The sequence below is a fragment of the Lynx canadensis genome, chromosome A3, assembly GCF_007474595.2.
Source record: "Lynx canadensis isolate LIC74 chromosome A3, mLynCan4.pri.v2, whole genome shotgun sequence".
NCBI classification, from domain to species: domain Eukaryota; kingdom Metazoa; phylum Chordata; class Mammalia; order Carnivora; family Felidae; genus Lynx; species Lynx canadensis.
The window spans coordinates 33,029,816-33,056,620 of NC_044305.1; the positions used below are offsets into that span (position 1 = coordinate 33,029,816).

Sequence of the window (26,805 nt, forward strand, 5' to 3'; positions counted from 1 at the left end):
CACACCTGCTCATTCCTTCTTCTCTATCAACAGGGCTCCTCTTTCTCCATTCCTTCTAGGTCAGAGTCAACATATTGTGTCTTAAATTCAGCAGCAGCAGCTCTTTATCTAGAAACCCAGGCCTTGAAAATATTGTTGTAGGTCTCTGGGATTTAGTATTTCTTAGTTTTTTTTTAAAAAACCCCCTCCCTCAGCCCCACCCCCAACACAAACTTTGACACATCCAGCTGGCAGACCCCTCTGACTGGAAGTTGACTAAAAATTGCCAACTCATTTTCTTTCTTTCATTTTTTTTTTCTTTCCAGTGCAGCTGGTGCCAAAATGTGATGATTTGTTTTGCTCCAGTCACTGAAGTTTTTGTTTTCTTTTATTTCAACCCCCTGCTGGCTTCCCAACTTGGTGCTGAGTCATCTGGTGCAGGTGTTCTGAGCGGCTGGTATTTATGTCACTCGCAGATGGTTTGGGTAAATTACACGATGTTCCTGCAGCCCAGTCGAGGCTCTCTCAGCTCTCTTTGATCCAAGGGCTTCCTGTGGCTCCTGCACATGTGCAGGACTTCAGGGCACTGGGTGAACTCTTGGATGGATTCTATCCAAAGATGGTTAGGTTGCTCTGAGCCCCACAGACTGATGGGCTCCAATTCAGGCTAAGAGAAGTTGACTAGGACAGAGAATTCTGAAATCACAAGGCACCACAGCTTAACCTGCACAGGGAATTACATGCCCAGTGTTCAATATAACATGATTAAGTTTACTATACAGCTGCCTAAGGAAATTGGGACAAAAGGGACCTCATTCTGTCTGTGAAGAAGGGTGGGAGTCATCTTAGAAAAATTAGACCTGTTATGTGGCACTGTCAAGTCTTAGAAATACACATTTAGTGTTCTTTTTCTTGCCTCTTGTTTAACCCCACTGTGTCTCTAGCTTCTATTCCCATGCTTGATGCAAAGGCTGGTCACATAAGAATCTTAAAACTTCATTCATTTATGCTTTAGACACAGAGCATTGGTGAGGAGCTTACAGATCCTTGATCCCTTCCATCTGAAAAGACTCATCACTGTATAATACTACATTGATTTTCCTGGAGTAACCACCCTTCCAAAGAGTTTCTCAGAAAGAATGACTTTCAGTGCTAAAACCAAAATAGTCCTGGGCAAGTGATGATCACCTTAATGTATGTGGAGGATTACCTGGAAAACTTCTTAAAATGCACATTTCTGGGCTTCTCTGGTACCCAGGGGTAATGATTCCGTTGGTCTGGAGTGGGGCCTGAGGATTTGCATTTGGAACAAGCACCAAGGTGATGGTAAAAGTGCCAGATCAGGGCTGTATTTTGAGTTGCAAGCAGCTAGACAATCCTTTGCTATTTTCTAGCAACTTTAGAAGAGGAGATCACATGTAGGCGAGGGTAATAGTGAAGAACACAGATGCTAGAGCAGGGCACAGACTACAGAAAGGCATTATTTCTTTAAAAAGTGACTTACCCTGAATGTAGCAGACAGCTGCTGCCATATGAAACACCAACCAACCAATCTGGGTGGCATACAACAATAAACATATCCTCACATTCACAGAATGACAGGCCCAATGTGGCTCAGCAGATCTGGGCTCTGCTGGGGGGCTGTGTTTCACTCTGTAGGTTGGGTGCAGGTGTCTTCAGCATACCTCATTCTGGCAACCTGACACATGTTTTTTTCTGAAGGTGGAGGTCACAAGTAGAAATTTGAAAAGTTTCTGAACACTCAGACTCGGAACTGGCACAACAGTACTTTCACACACATTCCACTGAATATAGCCAGTCAAGCCCAAAGTCAATGGAGTGGGGCAGTACGTTCTTCCACTGAAATGGGTGAACAATAAATATTTGCTGAATAATAATCTAATCTATACAGTGAACTCAAAGCTTGAAAATTATCCAGCCTGGTGACTGAAATGTAATTGCTTCGTGTCTCATAACATGCAACTGACTTTCAGGTTCTCTTAGCACAGAGGTAGAGATAGTAGCTGAAATAGTTACTAAATCCTGTCATACAGATCCCAGTTACTCTCATTTAAAAAAAATGTTTAACAATAATTATTTCTGAGAGACAGAGAGAGACGGAGCATGAGCAGGGGAGGGGCAGAGAGAGAGAGACAGAGACAGAATCCAAAGCAGGCTCCAGGCTCTGAGTTGTCAGCACAGAGCCCGACACGGGGCTCAAACTCACAAACCGCGAGATCATAACCTGAGCTGAAGTTGGTCACTTAACCAACTGAGCCACCCAGGAACCCCCCAGTTATTCTCATTTTTAAAAGAAATCTCCTTGATATTTTAATATATTTGATTATTTTGTAGGAAACCAAAGGGAATATAGAATAAACAATGTTAACCCAGTTGTAAGTTTTGTTTAGGAATAAGGGTTCTGTAATTTATTTTATTTTACTTTATTTTATCTGAAATATTTTATATCTCATTTTCATTACCCTTTCCTCTGAAGTCCTTAACCAGTTTGCATTCAATTAAATAAAAGTATAGATTCAGTGGCTTTTCCCTACATAAACATTATAATACTTGATGTTATAATAAGGTATCATGTAAAAGATTTAGAGAGAAAACACAAATAACTATCAAAATAAGTAGGTAAATTAAGAAATCATTTTGACTACACTAGAACTACCTTGTTCTTTAAACAAATAAGCTATTCTTGATTTTTAGCAAAGGGCTTTAAATGGGATTTATTTGTATACTAGGATTATTTATCATTGGTAGGACCTTCTGGAGGATCAGTGTTTCCAGAATGTTGGAAACATTCTGTACCCTCATCCATTGCTCACTGATTAGGTCTTTTCCGGCAGAGCATGAGGTTGTCATTGGTTTAGCAAAGGGATGTCTTTGTCAAAGTTAAGGAAATCAATTTGTTATTTGTATGGCTCATAAAACATAAACATTTGTTACTGAGCCCCCGAAAAGTCTCTATTATAAAAAGACTAGCTAATTTTTTAAGCTATCTTCAATCAGGATCCAGGTTATACACCATGGTATCTGTAGCTTTTTGGCTGGGTCACAGTGACCTGCACATAACCCTGGCAGCAGGCCACTAGACACAGTGTTTTCATCCTTTTGGTGTGCCAGTGTATCAAGAATCCACAGTTCTCATTGAAATGACCAATGGAAGACTAGTGCAAATAGGTCATCAGTTGGGATTGTTTCTACAAAGGGTACTAATTTTCTTGCAACTGCTATAAAGGATCAAAGGTAAATTCCATTTTGTGCTGCTAATCACTCCACTAAATTTTATGTAGGAAAAACCCGGTTAAAATGAATTACTGTGGCAGCTTTGAAGGGGAAAAAACAAGGAAAGGATTATATAAAAGTACACTATGCAACCTAATAAATATGCAGGGAAGTGGGGATGGATATTGTTAACAAGTATCTGCTACTCAAGATGACCCCTCTACTACTATGGCATTCAATTTCATAGTCACTAGCAATATGGGACTATTTAAAATAAAATTTAATTAAAATTTAAAATTCAGGTCCTCAGCCACATTAGCCACATTTCAAATGCTCAGTAGCCCCATGTGACTAGTGGCTACCATATTGGAGAGTACAGATATGCAACATTTTCATCACTGCCAAAATTTCTATTGTTCAGCAATGATCTAGAGGAGGTGTTGGACTTAGTGCTTGTATACTGAAGACATAATTTATTTTAGTAGTGCTATAAAACTCTTTCTCAGCTCCTGCTCTATAGTAAAGATTACCCTAAAAGACAAACCTAGAGAATTGACTTACCATTAATGAACAAACTGCTAGTACTGATATTAATATTTCTGCTCCTGATGAGCACTTGCTATGTGCCACAAATATGCAACATTAACTATGTCCAAAGGAGGAGGCAGGAGCAGGCTGCTGTCTGGAAAGAAGATGACTTTGTTCCATGCTTCCCATGCTTACTTTGTCATCCAAGGTTCCCTCCCCACAATTTAGGAGATCTGAGTTTTAATGAAATATAGGGTGTAACAATCTAAGGGTATTAACTAGCTTTTTTTTTCTTCCCTATATTTCTTTATGGATATACAGAGTGAGAGACTTCTTACACTATTTCACTTCATCTCCAAAAATTGTAAATACCTATTAGACTCCTCCATCTTGATGATATATGATAACTGAAAAGCCAAACCAATTCTTAAATGCCATGACTCCCAGGTTCCAAAGGATGTATGTAGATTGGGACTCAGATTCAGTTCTTACCTCTGTCAGAGAGGATATGGCTCCTGTTACTCTTAGAAAGAATCTATGTTCCAGAATCTGCTCTACTGCACACCACTGAATTCTGGCATTTTCAAATATTGTATCATTTCGTTCTCATATTAGGGAGTAAGAACTATCTGTGGGTTACTTTGAGAAAAATTACGTTAAGAGAAAAGAGCTGACTCAAGATCACAATTAAATAAATTTATTTGAACCTAGGGCATTTGCTTCTGTTTGTCATTGTTTTTTTACTCACAGCTACTGTTACTGGGATAACTATCTAGAATAAGACAGTAGACTCTGCCAGAAATTGGGGTTTGGGGAACGAGGGGGAATGAGGATAAGAATAAGGACTGTATCCAAGAGGAAAGGAGAAAAGAAAGTGTAGAGTATTTAAGCTCTCACCAAAGAGGCTGAGATTTAATAGGAACAGTGGGAGCAGATTCAGGAAACCAAGGCAGAAATTCAGTTATAGGATCCAAGCAATCAGAGGAAGGTTGCACTTAGGAGATTTGTGGGTTCGCAAGCTCACCCCAGAAACAAAGGCACAAGACTGATGCCACTAAATGGACAGATTAGGATCCTAGTTTCCTTCCAAGATTAAGTAAAATTATACAGTTTGGATATGGATTGCCATTCTCAAAGTTTTTGAAGAAAGAAAATCTGTACCCTCATCATTTCACTTACTGAATTTAAGGTTAGCCATAAAATTTCAGAGGAAGAAGATGTCATGTATTCACTGTTTTGAATGAGATATTACTATTTACAGTCAGAATAAAATAAAGTCATAGAAATACAAACAGAACATAAGAAATTGTTGAGTGTTGTACTTCAGGATAGTTAGTAATGAAAATATTCTATTCTACTCAGTTTATAGTAAAGTACTCTCATATAGGACACAGAACCTAAGTCTTAGAACACCAAGGATTGTCCAGCCCTGTTTTACTGCAGAGAAAATTTGCCATAGTTTTTGCATTTGGAAACTTTTTCTTATGTTACACAAGGTAAAAATATAAGCTCTTTAGCACCTGGAATTGTTAGTGAGGTATAACTAGGGTGACAGTATAATTTATCGTCCAAATAGAGACACTTTTGAGAATGGATGTAATTATTTATAATTACACTAGAACCACAGGTGTAAACCAGAACCATCCAAGGCAAAGCAGGGCACACTGTCACTCTAGGTATAGACCACATCTGCATGCAATTGGATTCATGACATTTTCCCACCTCAGTTGCCGAATATGACCCAAAGGCTGCTCTTTTCTGTCAGCTGATATACACGGTGATTGAAATAATAATGTAAATACACAGTGATGAAGACGTCTAACACTCATTTTAAGTAAAAATAATGAGGGTAAAGAAAAATGTAACTGATCATTGTTGTTGAGTTTTTATTTTTTAAAAAGCAGTCACTTGACATAGTACATCTTAAAAAAGGATGTCCTGTAACCGATGCCCATTCAGCATGGAAGAGTATCTCTCTTTAATTTTTAAAAAATTATCAATTTCCTACAATCTTCAAGGCACCGTGTTTGATATTCTATTTTGGATGTGTCCTTAGTCACCACGGGAATTTGGAGGTTGTCACAGTGTTTGGGTGGTATTTACTCGATGGGGACCTGCACTTGTAGATGCCCTGCACTGTGTTGGATAGTCTTGCACAGCAAAGAAGTGTCTCAGGTCCCATCTGACATTTATGTGCATGAAAAATGTGTTTATAAATACCTAAGCCTAAAACTTAACTCCATTTTATATATAAATGCAAAATATCTTTCTTACACTGTTTTAATTGTAACTACCATACACATTGAAGGAATATGCCTTTTGTTTTATTTGGCACTTTATCAAGAATTGTTTATTATTTTAGAGAATCACCTCACAGAAGGCAACCCCAGTCATCACAGTTGAGTGGCGACACAACACACCTGCATTTGTAACTGACATTCAAGGTGACCCTTGAATGAGTAAAGACTGACAATTTAATTATATCTTACAATGTAGGTATGCCTAAGCAATTACGTGTTGAAATACTTACTTTATCATAAATTATTTTCCTCATAATTTCTTTTACAATTTATTTTTACAACATATTTAGAGCATTATGTTGACTTAAAATAAGTGTGTGGGAGGCTCATATTATCTATGAATTTAAGTGCAGTATAGTAAATGCTATGTTATAAAATCTCTGATATAAATACAGGCCTTTGAGTTTTATTGGGCTTTGGACCAGGGCTCCAAAGCAGTGTTCCCCACAGTATAGCCCTAGAATTGGCAAGGAGTTCATTAGAAATGCAGATTTTTAAGTTTTACTCCAGATCAACAGAATCATAGTCTCTTAGGTGGTATCCAAGTGATCTGTGGTTTAACAAGTGTTATAGGTGTTATACATGCTATTATTGTGCAAATTTGTGGATTACTGTTCCAGGTAAGACAAAGATGAATGATAACTTGGCTTCAAAGAATATATAGTCTAACAGGCGGCATAAAGATATCTTCCTACTTGAGTTAGTGATAGACTGAACATGACATATCAACAGCATAAAGCTAGATTCTGAGACAAGTTTAAACTACACAACCCCGATTAAAATGAACAGGACTCATGCTGTTAAGACTCGGTACAGTCCTAAAAACATACCCAGCAGAGTATTTAAGCTGTTCCAAAACACGTCATTCTCTACTTTTTAACAGGGAGTGAACAGCTGGGATGTGTTATTAGTAAGCCATGTTTTCATAGGCTTTCTGGTTTTCTTTAGCCAAAGTCTTACAACAGTCTTTGGACAAATTAGTGCCTGAAGCTATAGGAAGTCTTTAGTCGTTTTGGAGAACTGCTGAGTAAGTCAAGTCTCAAAGACAGCATGCCCACACGGACTGACTTTGCCACCTTTGGCCTCTCCACCTTGGAAATGCCTTCACAACCAATTACACTATTCTCAAATGTCTATTTACTTTTAATGACTCTATTAAATGTTAAGAGTTATTCCGATGACCCAGTTCAAGACTAGCAGGAAAAGCTTAAACAAATCAATAGACTAAACTGAGAAGCTCTCAAATGAATGAGCAAGAATCAAATCAACATTTTAATAAAAGAGCAACACATTGTTGAATGTCAATATGCCTTGGTGGTACTGAACCAGATCTTACCTTTCAAAAGACAATAAAGAGATCAATATGGAAGCAACGTTGGAACATGGAACATGGAAGCTTTCTGTTCCTAGACAGTCTCACATTCACTTTGGCTCCACAGCATTGTTTTTTTGTTCCAAATTGTCAGCACAGTGATCTAGCCTCTCCCATGTTAACCAAAACAACTCCCAGAGATATTCTTCCTGTATTTTTTTGTTGGGAAAAATCCTGAAACATTATCTCCTCCTGTCATACACAAGAAACTGCCTAAGGTTCTTCCTTGTGTTGCCTCTTATTGTTGGGATCTGCATGGGTATTCTGTTTTAACTTTGTTTTATTTTCAGTGCTGCTGGTCAGTCATTACTGAATCCTAGCAAGCCCATTTATGTCAGATTCTACACCTGAAGGTGTATTCAAAATATTGTTACATGCCCTTTGTTCACAACATCTAGTGTCCATTTTTTATGGCCTGTAGGCAACTTCTGTAACTGTATAACTCCCACTTGGGAGTGAGAGAGAGAGAATGGTGCCAATTCTTTTGATAATTCAGGATGCAAAAATCTATATGCTAAAGTCATCTGGATAAAAGTATAAACTCCTCACCTTACTTTGGCTGGAAACAACTTCACATTAACATTCACATCCCCTTTGGTACTGAGAGCTGCTCAAGGAAGCATTTAGCAACAGGTGGTCCTGGTTGCACTTAAGCAATTCCCCCTAGGGAACAACACATGCTTACACTGTAGATTCCCAGGCCAGTAAACCCAAGACAAAATTACAACTCCCAGTAGTCAGCTCATTTAGTTTTACACAATGGAGTCCATCCTCTTTGTTGGGAATGGAAAATGTATTCCTTTTAGAAAAAAAGTATAGTGTAATAGAAGAGGGGGAAACTCATTGGAAATTAACAGACTCAGGAGATAATAAAAGTTCTGCCAATGATCAGCCCTGGGATATTAGTCAAGAATTTAAAATTTCTGTTCATTAACAGTGTCAGTGTGTATAAAAATTAAAAGTTTAAAAATCCTAGATGGCCTGTGAAAGGACTTTAGGAGGTGCACATATGCATTCATTTGGATAAAAATTTGGTGCTTCTCAGCATATGCTTTCTACAGATTTTTACAAGGGTAGATATGACCCCCAAAATTAAAAATCATGGGATTAAACTTCTCCAAGGAAACTTTACTACCCTAATGTTCTATTTAGTTCATTTCAGCAAAAATTTATTGAAAACTTTTAATAAGCCAGTATGCTGTGTCAGGCTCTTAAAATATATGGACAGACAATACATAGACCTTGCCTTGCAGTTTTTTTTTTTACCATGAGTTTACAGTCCCCGACTATAAAGAGATCAATTGCACCAGATTTATCTGGTCTCTTATAATCTGGGTTTCATCTCATTCCCAGCTAAAATTTTATACTTAGTCCACGGGTGACTCTTATTCACAAAACCAAATGTTATCACCTAAAAGTACCTGCATCCTCTGATTGTTTATTACAAATGCAGCATATCTGACTTCACCCTAGATCTCTCTCTCTTTTTTTAAAATATTTATTTAATTTTGAGAGAGAGAGAGAGACAGAGCATGAGCAGAGGAGGGGCAGAGAGAGAGGGAGACACAGAATCCGAAGTAGGCTCCAGGCTTTGAGCTGTGAGCACAGAGCCCGATGCAGAGCTCAAACTCACAAACTGTGAGATCATGACCTGAGCTGAAGCCAGACGCTTAACCGACTGAGCCACCCAGGCGCCCCACACCATAGATCTCTTGAACCAGAATTCACATTTTAACGAAAAGTGATTCATATACATGTTAAAGTTTGAGAAGCTCTGTCTATAATACCCAATAGTTTGACTTCACCCCTCTAAACTAAAGAAATAAATGATACAATCTGTATTCTAGAGAAGCCTTAACTTTAATGTCATCATTACTTTTGTTAACATAAAATATTCAGAATTCTTATAATCACTTAGAATAATGAAAAAAAAGTAGAACTAGTGTGTAGGAAGAAAATCTACCTCCTTATTTCTTTGTCTAATATCTGGGCTTAATTTGTTGAGTTAGGGGATAGAATTGATATCCTTAGTATTGTGATTCATTGCAACTGCTCAATAAATTTTGAATGGACAAATATCAAAGAACAATACAACAAAAGAAGTCAGGAATATTGGTTAAAAAGAAAGGAAGTGACTGCTACTTCTGGGCAAGGTGGAATACATCATGTTTACCCTCCCGTCTGGAACAAGAGAAAAACAGACAAAACATATGAAACACCAGTTTTCAAGACACTGGAAAGGAGACAATATCAGTGATGCCTGAGAGCTGGTAAAAAAAAAAAAAAATTAGATGAGCCTTTCCATTACCCTAGATGACTGCCTTAAGATAGTTGCCAGAGGATAGCGTAGTGAGGGGTGCTCAGAAAGAGCCCAGCAGACTCTTTACTATTAGGAGACAGAGCTGAGAGTCTACAGAGAACAGCATAGTTGTATACTGATCAGTCCATTTATATGACAAAACTATTTGAAGCTGAGGAAGAAATCACTGAAAGGATTAGACACTGTTCTAAGTGGACCCACAGGTACTAGAAATACTGCCTGTTCCTATTAGCCAGACTAGAAAACCTCAAGATTTCCTGGGGCACTGTGTGGGGTACACAAAAAGATGTTGCCTCAGTAGTAGAGAATAATTAGTCTAGATTGAGCACTGTGTTGGTCTTACTGAACAAATCTTAAAAGCAAGAAAGAAGGATTAAACTTCCAATTAATTATCCTTAAACAAAATTCAAGAGTATTTAGAGAAATACAAAATTATTCAGCACTCAAGAAGGTAAAATTCACAATGTGTGATATCCAATCAATTATTAGCTTACATGCAAAGAACAAGGAAGAAAAGCCCATAATGAGGAAACAAATAAATCATGCCAAACCAACCCTGTACTGATCCAGATGTTAGAATTAGCAGATGAGGGCACTATTAAATTTTAAATGAATTGGGGCACTTGGATGCCTCAGTTGGTTAAGTCTCTGACTTTAGCTCAGGTCATGATCTCATGGCTCTTGAGTTTGAGCCCTGTGTCAGGCTCTGTGCTGACAGCTCAGACCCTGGAGCCCGCTTTGGATTCTGTGTTTCCCTCTCTATCTGCCCCTCCCATGCTCATGCTCTGTTCGTCTCTCTCTCTCTCTCTCTCTCTTAAATAAACATTAAAAAATTAAAAAATATTTTTGGGAATAAATTAATTACTATCTTAAAAACAAAAACAAAAACAGGAAATGTCATGCTTTTACAAGAAACATCACCACCTGGTGGTATTTCCAGGTTTTGCCAGTAAAGACACTTAAAAAGAGGAAGTCTTTGTGTGGTTTTTCTTGGGGTTCACAAATACTTGCATAAATAATACAATCACTTGTGTAAATAAACATTTTAACAATTACATAGACTATTTATACTAGTAGTGTTCAACCACTTATATAAGTTATATATTCATACATTATTGTATTACTATACAGACACATATGTATATGTAGACACATTTATGAGTTTTCAGAACTATGTAAATTATATATGCAGCTAGTAAATAGACTTTTTGAAACAGTTGTTGTACTGAAAGTTAAGTGTAATTCATTATCCAGTAAGAAAGGCCTTGTCTTCCTTATAGCATTGCATTCTTAGACATAATTTACAAAAAAAATTTTAATGTAATTTAAATATCCTATCATAACCACTCTGTATCCTATTACCTGGATTATTCTTTTCATATAAGTAATTTCCATCTCATTTTCTCATATATTCATTTATGTGTTGATTGTTTAATATCTTGCCATTAAAAAGTAAGTCCTTTGAAGTTTTATCTCCCCACTGTATCCCCAATACCTAGAATAATCTCTAGTATGTAGTAAGTACTCAGTAAACAAAGTTTAAATAATTGCTCAAAGCATGAGATGAGTTTAATGAGTCCTGAGGTTTCAACAATCAGATATAACCAGAGTATATGTAAAACATATTTATGCATTTTTTGTGCAGTTATGTGCATATTTATTATAATCCCAAATCCATTTTATAGTAAGTTTTGCATAATCAGATATCAACTTTATTGGCCAATTTTAGTTTCTAGCCAGGCAGTTATTTATTTGGCAATTTGATATTTGATATTCTAAAATAATGGTTAAAAATATGCCTATGGAGCCAGCCTGGGGTCAAACCTTGATTCTACTTCTTATTTGCTATGTACATTGATTAACCCATTTATCAGGAAACAGAAACTATTCTAGGTATTTTCAACAGGGAGATTATAATACAGGCATTTGATTACCCTGGGAGTAGAAGGTTTAAGAAGCCAAAAGGGGTACTGAGTTCTCTAAAAGATCAGCAAAAACAGGAAGACATCACCACAGTTAACATGAAAATTCAATATATAGACTGTGTTGCAGGAGCTCAAGAGTCAGGGTCGAAGACAAGATTATCAGACTTCTGGGGACCATGGGCAGAGGGGCTGTCAGGTGAGAGCTGGAGCCATACAGGGTACACAACTACTGACAGAGATGCAGTCAAGATAGATAGAAGTAAAGGGAGAAATACATTGGTTTGCTCCTTTCTTCTGCCCTCTGTTCACTTGCTCTTATAACTCATTGGACATAACAGCCATAAGCTGTTTGGCAAGGAAATCTGAGAAAAATAGTTCTCAAAACTCTGTAGGCTCTGGTTAATCCATCTTTAAGTTGCCTAAATGAACATTTTGTCCTCTAGCTTTGCTTCAGGATCTTTCCACAAACTTTCTCTTACACTGGAATAATCTTCCTTCACCTCTTCTCTTGGTTACCTGTTCCTAATCCTTCAGATTTTACTGTCTGTGTCACCTCCGTAAGAAGCTTCCTCTGATTCATCAGATCAGGTTAAGCTTTTCTGTTTTACATACTCTTGGAGAATTTACTACATCCCTGGAAATAGCATCAGAATTTGAGATTATGAATTTACTTGAGCTCTTGTGTTGAGAATGTCTTTCTTTCTCACTAGGTAACATGCTCCATGAGGTCATTTTTCCTCACTGTAGACTCTTCAGAATCTAACACAAAGCTGGCACTCATATATTTGTTGAAGGATATTTCTCTACCCATATCCTCATCCCTGTTTTTGAAGCACCATCAGGTCCCAGGCTTCCCAAACAAACCAAGTGCAGCCTTGAAATGTTATCTCAAATTCCTAGACATGTAGAGTACCAAGTTACCACTCAAATCAGCTTGCTTAATGGAAATTCCAAAATGAAAACCCGCAAACACTTCTCAACTCCATAGCATCTTCTCTACAAAAATCCCGACTGAAATACTTAACTCCGTCTAATTCAGTTTCAAAGATAATTTTGACAATTGTGTTAGAGTTCTCCAGAGAAACAGAACCAATAGAATCTCACATATATAATTTATATGTATTAAATTAAAAAATATAAGAACATTGGCATACATGATTACAGGGGCTGACAAGCCCCAAGATCTGAAATTGGCAGGCTGGAGATCTAAGAGGGGTGATAGTACAGTTCCAGAACAAACCTGAAGGCCTAAGAACTAGGAGAACTGATGGTGTGATTCCAGACCAAATGCCAGCAGGCTTGAGACACAGGAAGAGCCAATGTCTTAGTTCAATTCTGAAGGCAGGGAAAACAAAACAAAACAACATAAAACAATGTCCCAACTTGACAGCAATCAAGCAGGAGGGATTTCCTCATACTCATGGAAGAGCCAGTGTTTTTTAAATTTTATTCAGGCTTGCAACTGATTGGAAGAGGCCCAGCCACATTAGGGAGGGTAATCTGCTTTACTCAGTTTCCTGATTCAAATGCCATCTCATCCAGAAACACCCTCACAGACACACCCAGAATGGTTTTTGATAAAATGTCTGGGCACCCCATGACTCAGTCAAATAGATGCTTTAAATTAAACATCACAAGTTCATCTCTTGTCAACTTGGCACCTATACACATCTCCTTAAACTGTACTTAATCTCAAAATAAAAATAACAGCAAAGTCCTAATATGGCCTAACATGATTCAGCTATTCTGGGTACAGCTGAAAACACACTAACTCCTTCCCCAGTAGAGGAAGTAAAGTACTCCATGACCTAAATACTACAATGTAAAACTAATAATGTTTAAAAACTATGACATAAAGTCAATACATCTTATATTACATGATAAGGGAAAGAGAAGGAAGCAAAGATATTGTTCTCTTATAGTCACACACACAAATATATTCATAACAACAACAACAAAAGGAAATACTCATGACAATTACTGTCCTCATTTCTGTAACTGGTCACAAGGTCATAGCTAGCATTTACAGCTACCTTCTTCCACTACCAATTCTGTATTCCCTTTGTATTCAGCAAGCACCTCAGCTGATCATCATCCTTTTCCTGTTAGAGTGACAGTAACTTTCATTCCTAAAGGGTCTGGGCCATTAGCACTCCTGCCTAGATTGGGATGTCTCCCAGCATGGTAAATACTAAGAGTCTCCTGTATTGTTCACATAACTCTTCCTTAGGTCCATCATGCAGTAGTGGTTTAATCTTCCATTGTGAACTGAGCCAGCACAGGAACTCCCTTTTTGCCTTTTGATTCAGAGGAATGAAGAATCCAGCATGGCCTGGTGGCAGTCTTGATTTCCAGTTCATTGAAATCATTGTTGTATCTCCTGGTAGAAGAATTTCTCCCTTTGGAACTAAAAGCACTAGGCCAGGGAATTATAAGGTCACAAGAACAGAAACCAAACATATTTGCTTGTGGGTCACTAAGGTAATAGTGAGTGGTGCCTCTTCCATTTCCACTGCTTGATTTCTGGACACACGAATCCTGGCTGTTGTGGAAACAGTACTACATTCATATATTAGACACTGACTCAGTCCTTTTGGGGAAAACAGATGTGTACATGATCAAATATTGTGAAAATCACAGTATACATTCCTGATGAAAGTGTAAGTGGGACACTTCACAGAGTATGTGGCATTTGAAAATGACAGAAAGCTAGGGGCTGATTGCAAATGACATTAATGTCATATGTTTTTTCTTGGCCTTTCCCAGAAGTAGACTTCCAACTAAGAATTCAGTTGCAAGTGCTTATTTAAAAAGTCATCCAGAAACAGGGGCACCTGGGTGGCTCAGTTGGTTAAGTGTCCAACTTCAGCTCTGGTCATGATCTTGTAGTTCATGAGTTTTGAGCCCCACACTGGGCTCTGCACTGTCAGCACAGAGCCCACTTCCAATCCTCTGTCTCCCTCTTTCTCTGTACCACCCTTGCTCGCTCACTCTCTCTCTCAAAAATAAATAAACATTAGGAAAAAAAAGTGGTCCAGAAACAGTAATAATGGTAATAATGGCATGAGGAAGTTAAGACTGGGAAGGAGAAGCCATTGTAGGGTGAACTGCCAAGCTACTCTGGGCAACTAGATCCTAATCTCACTGGGGATCTCTGAGAAACAGTGCTGAACATGTTCCTCAGGTATTTTGCTCTTGAGAGGTGAAGGGACTGAAGTAATTACCTTCAGTAATTCCCTGAGTGTTGCTTCTGTGGTAAGTGTTATTAATTCCTTGACATTTCTGCCTTTCCATGTGCACCAACAGAGATGGCTAGAAAAAAGCTTTCAGGCGAAGAGATGCACAGACTAGTATTTGATACCCAGATATACATTCTGAAAGGCAGAGTCGGGGAAAGGGGCATCAGAGGAAGACCAACAGATTTCCTACAACAGAGAAGGGAATTTGGACTTTATTCAATGGACATTGGGAGGCCATCAAAGGCTCTCAGAATGTAGGATAGAGAGGAAGTAAAAGATGACTTTTACCACAGGTGTTGAAGAGGACAGTGGTACTATTAAACTAGTAACTCAGAGTCAACTTGATACTCCCTTTCTTTCACCCTTCACATTTGATTATTCACTTAGTTTCATTTTGTTTTTTGTGTTGTTTTTTTAGTTCATGAATATTCTCAGCTTTCTTTTATACTAATTTTTGGACACTAAAACCATGATCTCCCCTAGATATTTACTTTAGTTTCACAATTGCAATTGAACATTCCTATACCTAGCTGTTAGCTATTGTCCTAACAAATTTAACCCTCAGCTTCACTAAGGTCTCCATTTTAAATTTCAGATCTCATCAGGGGTCATTTCAGGACCTTCATAATGTGAGTCTACACTTCCTTTCTCCTGCTACAGTAGCCACACTAATTAATCTCACATAGCTCCTCCATTCCATTCCCACTGAAATTCTCTATTTTTCTATCACTGCATATCCATTTATGCCATGGTGACTTTGGACATGTTCTAACATTTGCTGAAAAAGTCAGTTTTCCAAGTACTTATCTCTTGAGGCATTCACAGTGTGTGTGTGTGTGTGTGTGTGTGTGTGTGTGTGTGTCCCCAAATTCTAGCAGAGGGCATATTATGTGGTACATGTAATGAATACTTGCTTAATGAAGAACACAAGAGAAAATAGATACTTTCAGGAGAGAGTTAATGAGTCCAGATTTATTCCAGTTTTATCCCAGTTGATCCTGAAGTAATTGTCATTTATTAAAAAGTGTGTAGCAAAAAGTTGGAAAGGAGTCTCTTGATACCTGGAGGAAAGTGAGGTCTGAAGCAGCATACACCTGTTTGAATTTTATTCTGAAAAAGAACATATGATTTAAATCACAAAGCACATGAGTCTTGTTTCCTGTTGCCCCCACACCTTGTTCCATTTAGAAAACAAAGGATTACTTACAAGAACAAGCAAGAACACATATGGTGGCAAAGGATAGACTATTGTAGGACATCTTCAAAGTGTAATAATTGGGGAACAAATAAGAGAACTTGAAATTCAAACTAAAGAAAAAAAATCCTCATCTGCCCCTTTGAAATCTTCCATATTCAAGTAGGACCAATTTGTGAAAGCAATAAAGATTCTACTTTCCTTCTTTCCTCACTTTCCAGTGACATTCCACATGCATCATGCTCCCAAAGCTGGGCTGATTCCTAAGTTATAGACCAAATAATTGTTGGGTAAACTAAGAGTATATATGTCTGTAACTAAGGAAGAGTAACTTGGAATGGCTTCTTCATAGAACAATGTAACGACATTAGTCAGCCTTGGAGTAAAGCACTATTGTATGGTCAGTAAATTGAATATCTGTGTGTCTATTATTTCATGGTCCAGAATGAGATTCAGTATTTATCTACATGAGGAGATCTGTTGGATTTTTATGTTTTGTTTTGTAGAGATAGCCTTTCTTCAGCAACACAACAACAACCAAACTTCATGACAAGCAAACACACACCACTTTTCTTATGTTCTTTTTGGACATTTCAGGAACAATCCTTATCCAGTGACTCAGTTTGTCAGTTCCCTCTGTCTAACTTGAATTTACCAGCATTTCATGTAAAGAAACTACCTCCCAGGGTCAGAGTGTGCTGACATATGAACTCACTCAACTAACCATCTGATTTTCAGAGACAAATATAAATAATAATACATTTTTTCTTGTTGTTGTTAATGGGCAATAAGAACCTCCAGTGTTTGAGAATTGTCTAGATCACAGATCCTAACATAAAAAGACTTCTGGAAACTGATGGGGCACTCTGTGCAGAAGAACAATAAATTAAGCCTAACCAAGAGCAAGGTGAGTGCCCAGAAGCACAACTACACAGGTGTGGATTTCTCCACTGAAAAGACATATGGGAATCAAGAGTGGAGGCAGGAGGTGCCTCTGATGAAAAGGATGTGGGAGTCTTTAGTTCACTGATAACTGTGACAAGATGTCATAAAGATGCTTTGATATTAAGGAGAACCATTCCTATAAGAGCTGGTCATTTAGCTTCGATTTCAAAGCTTACACATAATTCTTTAGAATATCCAGGGAGGAAATCTGCTAAATTCGGGTTGAGGGACTATCGGGGAATTTGTAGTATTAGGACTAAATGTTGGAAGCTACTTTATGCTATCACATAAAGATCTGTTAAAGATATACCTGTTAAGGATATACCTGTTTCTACCTCAACATAAGAATTTCCACACAGCATCTATTAGTCACTTGGTCTATCAGTTCCAACAAGGATGACATTTTCTCTCCATTTTATTACATGGGAAATAACTTTTAAAAATATGCAGACTTTTTTACTCTAAAGATCTCTTTTAAAGATTTTTATTTAAGACTATGATGTTGATTACTGAGTAACTAAGATGAACATGTAATAGGATTTTCATACTTTATCTCACTAAAAAAAAGTTAAGGAACATTTCATAGAAATGTTAGATCTTCTGTCAATAGGAGCAGTTATTCTCTCTTCATACTTTTTTTTTTAATCCATCAGCACCACAAGGTCATGGTACAAATGATCAAACATATAATGAAAAATTAGTTCCTTAGAGCTCTACTTTCATTACTCTTGAGTGTCTACTCCAGTAAATCTTTGAAATTTCCAATCTATGTGCACTCAAAGCCAGCTTAGTGACTAGTGACCAAGTCTGAGCTGACCAGCTGATGTAGTAAACCAGCCAATTTTTCTTGTTGCCTGGATTCACCAGTTATTTGACTGGTATTATTGAATACTGAGGTAGAACTTGAAAGACTGTGCATATAAATGCAAATTCAGAGTTTGCAAAGTGACAACTCATATGTATCTCCCCTCAACTATATGATACCTTTATTTCATCTCTTTGTACCATTGCAAACTCAGCTCTGCTTTAGGTCAAGAGACTGTGTGACACAGAAGCCCACATTCATTTATCTTGTATTTACTAAGTACCCATAATGTCCCAAACATTCTGCTGGGCCCTTTGAGGTACAGCAGTGAGCCAGAAGAGACACATGGACCATACACCCATTCTGAAGTCATTTTCTCTGTTGTTCATCTCCATCTTTCTATAATCCTGTTTCCTGACAGAAAAAAATATGTCCTTCTTATTTAAGCATGCAACTCTTGTTTTCTTCTGTCATACACTGGTCAGGTTGGTCCCCTATAGAACCAGCCCCTGCAAAAGTGATATGGTCTCCAACACTATTAAATCCCACATCACTTTCCCCTTTGCTGCATGCCATGCCTTAGAGCCTGGCATTGAAGAATCACAAATCTACAGTTTGGAAGAAAAGCTGCTTCCGTGACAGGCATTAAAAAGAAAGGGAGATTTGTGGTTAGTTTAGTGAATTTGATCTTTTCACACCAATAATTTAATTGTGATCTTTGTGAATATTCTAGAAGTTATGATATCATTGAATTCAGGGCAGGAAGAGTTCCCATGAATACTTCTACTGCCTTACTTTTTCACACAAAGAACTCTGATACCAAGTGGCTAAGTAAGTGTTTGTCTTTACACAGTCTGCTTGCTTGGGAATTGAAAAAAAAAAAACAGTGAAAAAAGTAGAGATAAAATCTAAGCATAACTCATATCTAGAGTCTAATTCATTATTATGAAAACGCAAGTTTAATTAGAGTGATAAATTATTATTATTCTAAAGGGTCAAGCCTCCTTAGATTCTTTCAATTACTTCACTTAGGAAAATAACTATAATTTCTTCTTTAAAACACCAAATTAACAAAACTACTACTAATTCTCTGGGAACCAGGGGAAAGGGAGTCTAGAGCACAATCACATATAAGCATGTGTAGTTAATATATTTTTAGCATCTATAAGGAAATAAGTTTTTTTTTTCCCTTGGACAAAAGAGTCTGTATGATATAATCTGTTTCCACTTTTTCAATAAAAATATGTTGGGTCTTTTTTTTTTTTTTAACACTTTTACCTTCTTTCTATTTCTAAAATTGTCCAAAGGCAATGTGATTTTTGTAAAATGTCCTAACGGTTCAAAATCATTCTACTGCCAATGTCTAATTCTAAACCTGATGTTCTGGAGAAATGTGTGGCCTAAACCATGCCAGAATGTCTCGTTTTATGTTTAAATGGTCACAGATTTAATAATGGTCTGAAAAAAAAGAGGCTTGCATTTAACTACATCCTTTAGTTTTTAAGCACTCATCCAAGCATGCACAAACACAGGGGAATGCCATGCTCTTTAAATCCATGAGCATCATGGAAAAGGCCCACTCTGGGCTCTGTACACATTAACAAATTATTACCCATTAGGTCAATGCAGAAATTAATTGTGGGATTCTTTTCAAATCCACATTGTTTCCTGGCTCCGTTGCGGGCCACTCAATTAGACACCTCTCAAGGCCTTTGTGCTGGACTAAACGCAGCTAATTGTTGTATTTCTGCATGGAGTGATTCATCTCCCAGATGTCTCAGACCTTTCAGCAGCTCTGCTCCACCAATATCTCGACATATGAAAATAGAGTCATTTGGGACCTAGGCAGAGGGGAGAGATTGGGAAGCAAATAGAGCAGGGTATTCTTTACCCCTGCCCTTTGGTATGATTAATCTTCAGTGAGAAAGGACTCCTGAATCATTCTCTTGACAGGACAGCCCCCTTGCCCTATCTGGCTTCCCATGTGAGGAGAGATGGATGAATGCTTCCTTTTTTCTCTTCCTCCAGGTGCAGCCCTATTCACACTCGAGCCTGACAGCACATAATAGAACAGTTTCTACTTGCCCGTTGCCTCAGCTCTGTATTCTTTTCTCCTCCATTGATTCTCATTTGTTCATCCCAGTGACAAAGCCAGTCGAACTGAAAATGCACGAAGACCCAAGGACAGTCACTTATTTCCTTGGAGCGCTGGAGTAAATGTGTGTGTGTATTTTCTTACAGGAAACATAACTTCAGAGTAAATCTATGTAAAAAAGGTCCTTACATGTCTGAGTTACTGGGTTAGCTTGATTTTTTTTTTTACTTTGACTTTGAATTTTTGCTTTGTCTTTGTATTGTTTTCTTCAACTCTTTCCTTTGCCCCTAGCAAATAATGTCTGTCGTTCATCCATTGCAATAGTTGACTATACAAGAATGAAGTTGTGGAGTAGAGAGAGGTATCCAACCCTGTTATTTCTGTGGTTTCAACCATATTTAAAAGAACCAATAACTTATCATCATCAAATATATTTTTTAGATTTAAATCAGATTGACAAAAATGCTCTGATTAAAAAGTGAGATGAAAAACTGGTACTTAAAACAATGTTTTAACTTTAAGTACCAGTTTTTCATCTCACTTTTTAATCAGAGCATTTTTGTCAATCTGATTTAAATCTAACAATGTTTTAACTTTATATGGACACACACCTAGAGTTAGGCTGAGCCCTACCAATAATAATTAATCTAAACATTAGTCTTAGTTTGAGTTCCCTGAAAACAGACATTCATATGGACACACACCTAGAGTTAGGCTGAGCCCTACCAATAATAATTAATCTAAACATTAGTCTTAGTTTGAGTTCCCTGAAAACAGACATTGAGACCAGGATACAAGTGTACATAGCTTATTTGGGAGGTGATTGCAGGAAGTGAGGTTGGAATAATTGATGAAAGGTAAGGCAACCTAAAAGACAGCCTAACTTATCAAGCAAGTTATCACCGTGGGCAGCTCAAGCTCAGTCCCAATAGGGAACTCTGGGAACCCCTATAGAACATGCAACTCAAGAGTGATCCCATCTACAGAGCAAGGGAGCTATAGTATTTATACACTAATTTCCAACAGTAGTGGTCAAAGGTTGTTCCCACAAGACTTAATTATACCAGTGTATCAGGTAGATTATACTTGATTACTAAACAGTCTTCAGGCAAGTAAATGGAGATGTGGCTATTGAAAGACTGCTGTAGAGCACAGACATGGCAGGGCATCAGCAGAGTAGTGTCTCCTCCATTATTGTACTTTCTAAAGCTAGGACAGGAATGATCACTGGCCTTGATCTAATTAAAATCCTGCAGTGTTGTAGCATCTATGCAAACTCTGACTTTGAACGGTAAGGCCTTCCTTGACTCTTCATTTTGTTACATCAACATTTCTAGCTGAACTTCTCTGTCCTCTGCTTCACTAGACAAACAGCATGGCTAATTAGTCTGACGTCACAACCTTGGGAGAACCTATTTGTTTATTTTTGTAAGCACAGTAAAGATTTTTTTCCCCTGAATCATTTGAGAGTAATTGCTAACCTGTTGTCCCAATACTTCTGGGTATTTTAGTATATTTTGTATATACTATGTATATATATAGTATATATACACTATATATATACTATATATGTACTATATATATAGTATATATATTATATATAGTATATATATACTATATATGTATACATATGTATATATGTATATGTATATATATTTTTATATATACTATATATATGTATATATGTGTATATATACTATATATATATACTATATATATGTATATGTAAGAGAATGTCCTTGTTTTTTGTAATGTCCTTGATTATGCAAAATTAGGAAATTAACATTAATGCATTTCTACCATCTAATCGTCAAATCCCATTCAAGTTTCACCAGTTACCTCAGTAATGACCAAAGCCCATCCCTGCTGCTCATCTTTTCCTTGAGATCCTCTTTCCTCTTTTCCTTGAGGCCACCAAGAGAAGTAAACACATATTGATCAATAGCCAATGGAAAATAAGAGTACATTTTGATCAAGTCAATTGCCTATGATCTACTAGCAAAGAGGTTTTTGAGGAAACAGAGTCTCCTGCTTCCCACCTCTCATTCCATATCTTAAGAATTACTGGCTGTTCACAGTGGTGCATACTATATGAAGCAATGCCCAGCATATTGAAAAATACAGAGATAAGAAAGAAAGATGCCCAAGCTTCAAGAGTTATTGCTTGCTTTGCATGGAGTGAATGAAGAGAGAAACAGAGACCCTATTTAACCCACAGTCATGCTGCCACTCATAGCAGTAGTCTAGTAAAGGTCGTGAACTCAACACAATGATTAGTAAATCCTTCTCAAACTTTTGGGAGGATATGGTACATAGTGCTGAACTGAGAGGTTAACAGAAAGTGCTTCCTTTTCTACATATTCATTTTGATAGAGTCTAAGAGAGCTACAGCATGGATCATTCAAAGATCCTGCCTTTAATGGGGCAAAACAAAATTTAGTTCAACAAATAAAATAGAAGATAAGTGTGAAGTTCTATGTGAAAGGGACAGAAAAGTGGGCAAATGACAGTGTATGAATAAGTTTCCTTTAAAAATTGTGTGAATTTAAAGAGCTTTACAAATGAGATTTTTTGTTGTTGATCTCCCCTGTATGAAGAGTTGGGAGTTTTGTCTCAGGTCATTACACAAAGACCAATTCTCACCAGGTGCTTAGGGTCATGGGTTCAGTTCACTCCTTGGTTACACTTCCTTTCGGCTCAGTCAACTAAATCAGTGCAGAAGAGAACTTAATAAAGGAAAGGAAATCCTACCAGGACCTGCTCTAAGGCATCTTAGGGTTTTAAACCTAATGCTTGGCCTCCGTATGCCTTCAGGTTAACCATATGTAAACAATTGCTACTTTTCACACCAGAAGCAGGTTACCTTTCAGTGGTGGACTGATTCCTTGGCCATAAAGTTTATAAGTCCACTGGCTAAGTTTATGAAGTGCTCAGGCATCCTTTGGAAATGAAAGGCACTGTGTAGTGGCAAGGGCTCTAGGGTGCGAAAGAAAGGAAACACAGCCAAAGAGCCTAAGTCTTATTAGCCAAATACATTACTTTTGCAATGAAATTAGACACATTCTCAGAGAATTAAGACTGACCCACAGCACTGAAATGCCCTTGAGCTGGTAAAGCAGAGAGCTGTTACATGCTCAGCCTCTGAGGGCTCTTAAGCATGGGAAAACCCAGCGGAGAGTTGAATGGAGTAAAAATAAAACATCTTTGGCTACAGTAAGTCTTGTCCCTTCTGTAAGCTTAAAGCAACTCATCACTGAATGGTTCTTCCCTTGAAGTTAGTGGGAATACTATCAAGACGTAGAGAAGGCTTTGAATCAAATTTCCTCAGTTTTCAGTCTTTTTTGTAAGAACTTTGACTTTCTCCCAGGGCTGCTAATTGTGCATCTGCTTCAGAAGCAGATGAGACTTCCCTTCCTTAGTCATACATCTTTCCTGAAGCTTTTATTCCTTGTAAAGATAAATCAGATACTATTCCCTTTCAAGTTAAGCACCTAGTTTTGCCATGTAACACACCATCCCAAAATTAGTGGCTGAAACAATCTTTCTTTTCTCATGATAACGTAAATTGGCACTTTGGGCTGGGCTTAACTAGGACTGCTTGTCTCCCCTTAATAAGGTGGTGGAGTTCACCCATTTGTTTGTGATCAGTTGGTGGTTGATGGCCTCATTCACATGCGTGGTGGTGAATAGCTGGCTTCAGGGTCAATGGAAGTAGCTAGACCATGTGTCATTCATCCTCCAGCAGGCTAGCGGAGATTCAGTCACATGATGGTAGTCAGAGCTCCTAAGAATAGCAAGACAGGAAAAGCCCCAGTGCTCAAGCAATTGTCATGCCTCTGTTTATATCAGGTTTTCTAATTTCTCATTGGCCAACACCTGTCACAGGTCTAAATCTAGATTCAAAAAATAGAAGAAATAAACTTCCCTTTCTTTGAGACAAGCTGCTAAGTCTCATTGCAAAAAAGGCATGGATACAGGAAGAGAAAGAATTTGTGGTCAGCCTTGCAATTGACCATATAAGGCAAAAAAATGAAAAGAAAGCTGAATATGTTCTCACTGTAAATTCATTCTGATCCAAAGAAAATGCTAGAAGATAATACCAGTGGGAAGTAGGGATGCCATATTTATTTTGGTATATAATTGTCATTATTGGAATCTTTCAGCTTATGCATGGAGAGATTTTTGAGTCTCACAGTATGATATTTTTTTCTTTAAAACTTCCCTCTCACATTATGTGCACATTGAGGAAGCATAGTTATTTCTGGACAAAGAAGCTCAGTATTCATTCTCCCCCCACCCCCTCCCCCTCCCTCTCTCTCTCTCTCTCTCTCTCTCTCTCTCTCTCTCTCACACACACACACACACACACACACACACACACACACACAGAGTGGGGGGGTTAATAAAAGAAGATAAAAGAAAGTAAAGGAAAATTTCAACTAGATTTTTTTCTCCTTTTTTCCTTCCTTTAATTATTCTTTAGACTTGCTTATAAAACAAAATGAAGCATGTGGTGAACCTGTTCATACTTTCTCACTTTTAGTGACTAACTTCATACCTTTATTTCTGTATATTGATGGCATTTAGGATACATTACCCCAAAATATGGCAACTTGGCATATTGACTATTTTCAGCTGAAGGAGTTTCAGAAAACAGCAGAAGAGGAAGGTCACTCTGACTTTCCCTCCGCTCTTCTTCCCTGTAACAGGTCATGAAACCCTCATATGAGAGGTGCCTTCCCTATACCCAAGGAAAGGAACCTCCTCACCCCTAAAGATAAAGGGAACACAAGACGAATCCTAACAAACTCCCTAACCTATACAACTAATCTATACAACTGACAACTCTTTATCAATCCTAGCATAAAAATATATTTGTCTGTGTATATGGGTCTTCATTTCCTGATAAAGCCTCCTGTGTCACTTAAAACTTATACCAAATAAGTGTATATGTGTCTCTCATGTTAATGCATCTTTGTCAGTTCAATGTTCAGGTGCAGGCAGAGACCCTAAGAGGATCAAGAAAAACCTGTGTCCTCCCCTACAATGCCAGTTAATACAGTTATTCCAATACTACCACTTAAAGCTGTGTGGCCTGGGCAAGTTACTTAAATAACTGATATCTCAGTCACTTCATCAGAAAAATGAGAATAATGAAGGAGTCTCCTTCAAAAGTTGTCATAGGAAATGAAGGACTTGTTATTTTTAAAGCATGTTGAACAGTGCCTGAATCATAACTAAAGTTACGCCACTTTAAAAAAGTGTTTATTAAATAAAAAGCAAGAAGTTTGTGTTTATCATAACCATGTCAACTGAAGGCTGAAGAGGTGACCAAGACATTAACCCCATTTTAGAGCAAACTCAGTTTTATTTATGAAAATTATTTAGGTAGACCCTACCATCACTGCCTACTCTTGGTTCGCTGTTGCTAATGTGGAGCAGTGTTGTTAGGATGTAGCAACAACAATGCCAGCCCCACAGGCTTGCAGAATGTTCTTCTGCCTCTAAAGCACTTTCCCACAAATTGTGTTTGATCCTTGTGCGGAGGTTTACCTCAGTGGTATGTGAGGGCTACTTCAAAATATTGGCCTTAGGACCAAAAGAACAGACAGAAAGCAAAGGAAAAGGGAAGGAAATAATTAATTCTTCATGTTTTGGGGACCCACTAGCCATGCCCCTTGGAAAACTGCCAGAATTTTTTCTAGCAGTTTGGAGTCAGCAACTGTACTTACAAAATCAGGGGAAGCCACAATAATCGGAAACAATCACACTTCATATAAAATTCATGAATTGTGATAGAACCATTGCAAAAAGAAGGAAATTACCAGAAATTCTTCATGACTGTAAAAAAGCCCACATTTTTTTATATTAACCGAAAAGGACAACACCCTTGAAAATTTTGGATTGATATGTTCTAGTTGGGAACTTTGGATGTCTGATACATTTATGCAGTTTACATTCAGATGCTTTTTGCTGCAAAGAACAGAATGCCCAAATAACAAAGGAGCTTAAACAGTAGAAGGTTCTTTTTTTTTTAATCATATATTGAAAACTATGTAGGAAGGCATTTGTTAGCTTTCCTCAAATTTCTGGCTCTTTTCCTGATTTCAAGATGGCTGTAGCAACTTTAAGGCTCACATCCTTACAGGAGAACTTCCACATGTAGGACAGGAAATAGGTCTGCTCTTCATACAGACCTTGAGTGGATCGCATGGCCATGTTGTAGCAGGAAAGGAAATTGGGAAATCAAGTTTCAGCTGCTATCTTTGCTTTTACTGATGTAGAATTGCGAGGGGCAGGTGACAGGGTGAGGATCTCTCTGACTGGCAAGAAGAAGGAAAGAGGAAACTCACACGGTGTGTCCCAGTTTGCTGGGACATATATTTTGATCCCAACATATATATGAGTTTTCTCATTCTTCCCCCATCTTCAGTTATATCCACAGTCACAAACAATACACACTCTTTATAATATTTTAGGAATGACTATGTCTGAATTAGCACTAAGATAAGTGGATCTATCCAGGCCTAAGGAAGCTCTGAGGACCACCCCAAAAGTGGTGGATAATATAACCAATTTGTCCACCTAGTGCCCTCTGGCTTAGCTGGATGTGCTATCACCTTAAAGAAACAGCTTCAGTTCTTGTCTTTTCACATGAATATTTTGATCTATGTCTCCATGTGAAATTGAATAGAAAGCTACCCAACTAAGAGTAGTGAGTAGCAGTATTTTATGTTACCATCTTTTAAAACTTAACATTAACTCAAACCATTTTACCATTTTCAAATACAGTATGGTATAGGACAGTGATTTTTAAAATTATTTATTGTGCCCTAGGATTCTGTTGAGGCCAAGTGGGTGGGGTGGG

The 26,805-nt window shown here is 37.7% G+C and overlaps 1 long non-coding RNA gene across 1 annotated transcript in view; it reads left to right on the forward strand.

Annotated features, from left to right (window-relative positions):
• The window catches only part of LOC115510332, a 101,898-nt gene that overhangs the window by 64,681 nt on the left and 10,412 nt on the right, over positions 1-26,805 (forward strand). The window lies entirely within an intron of this gene.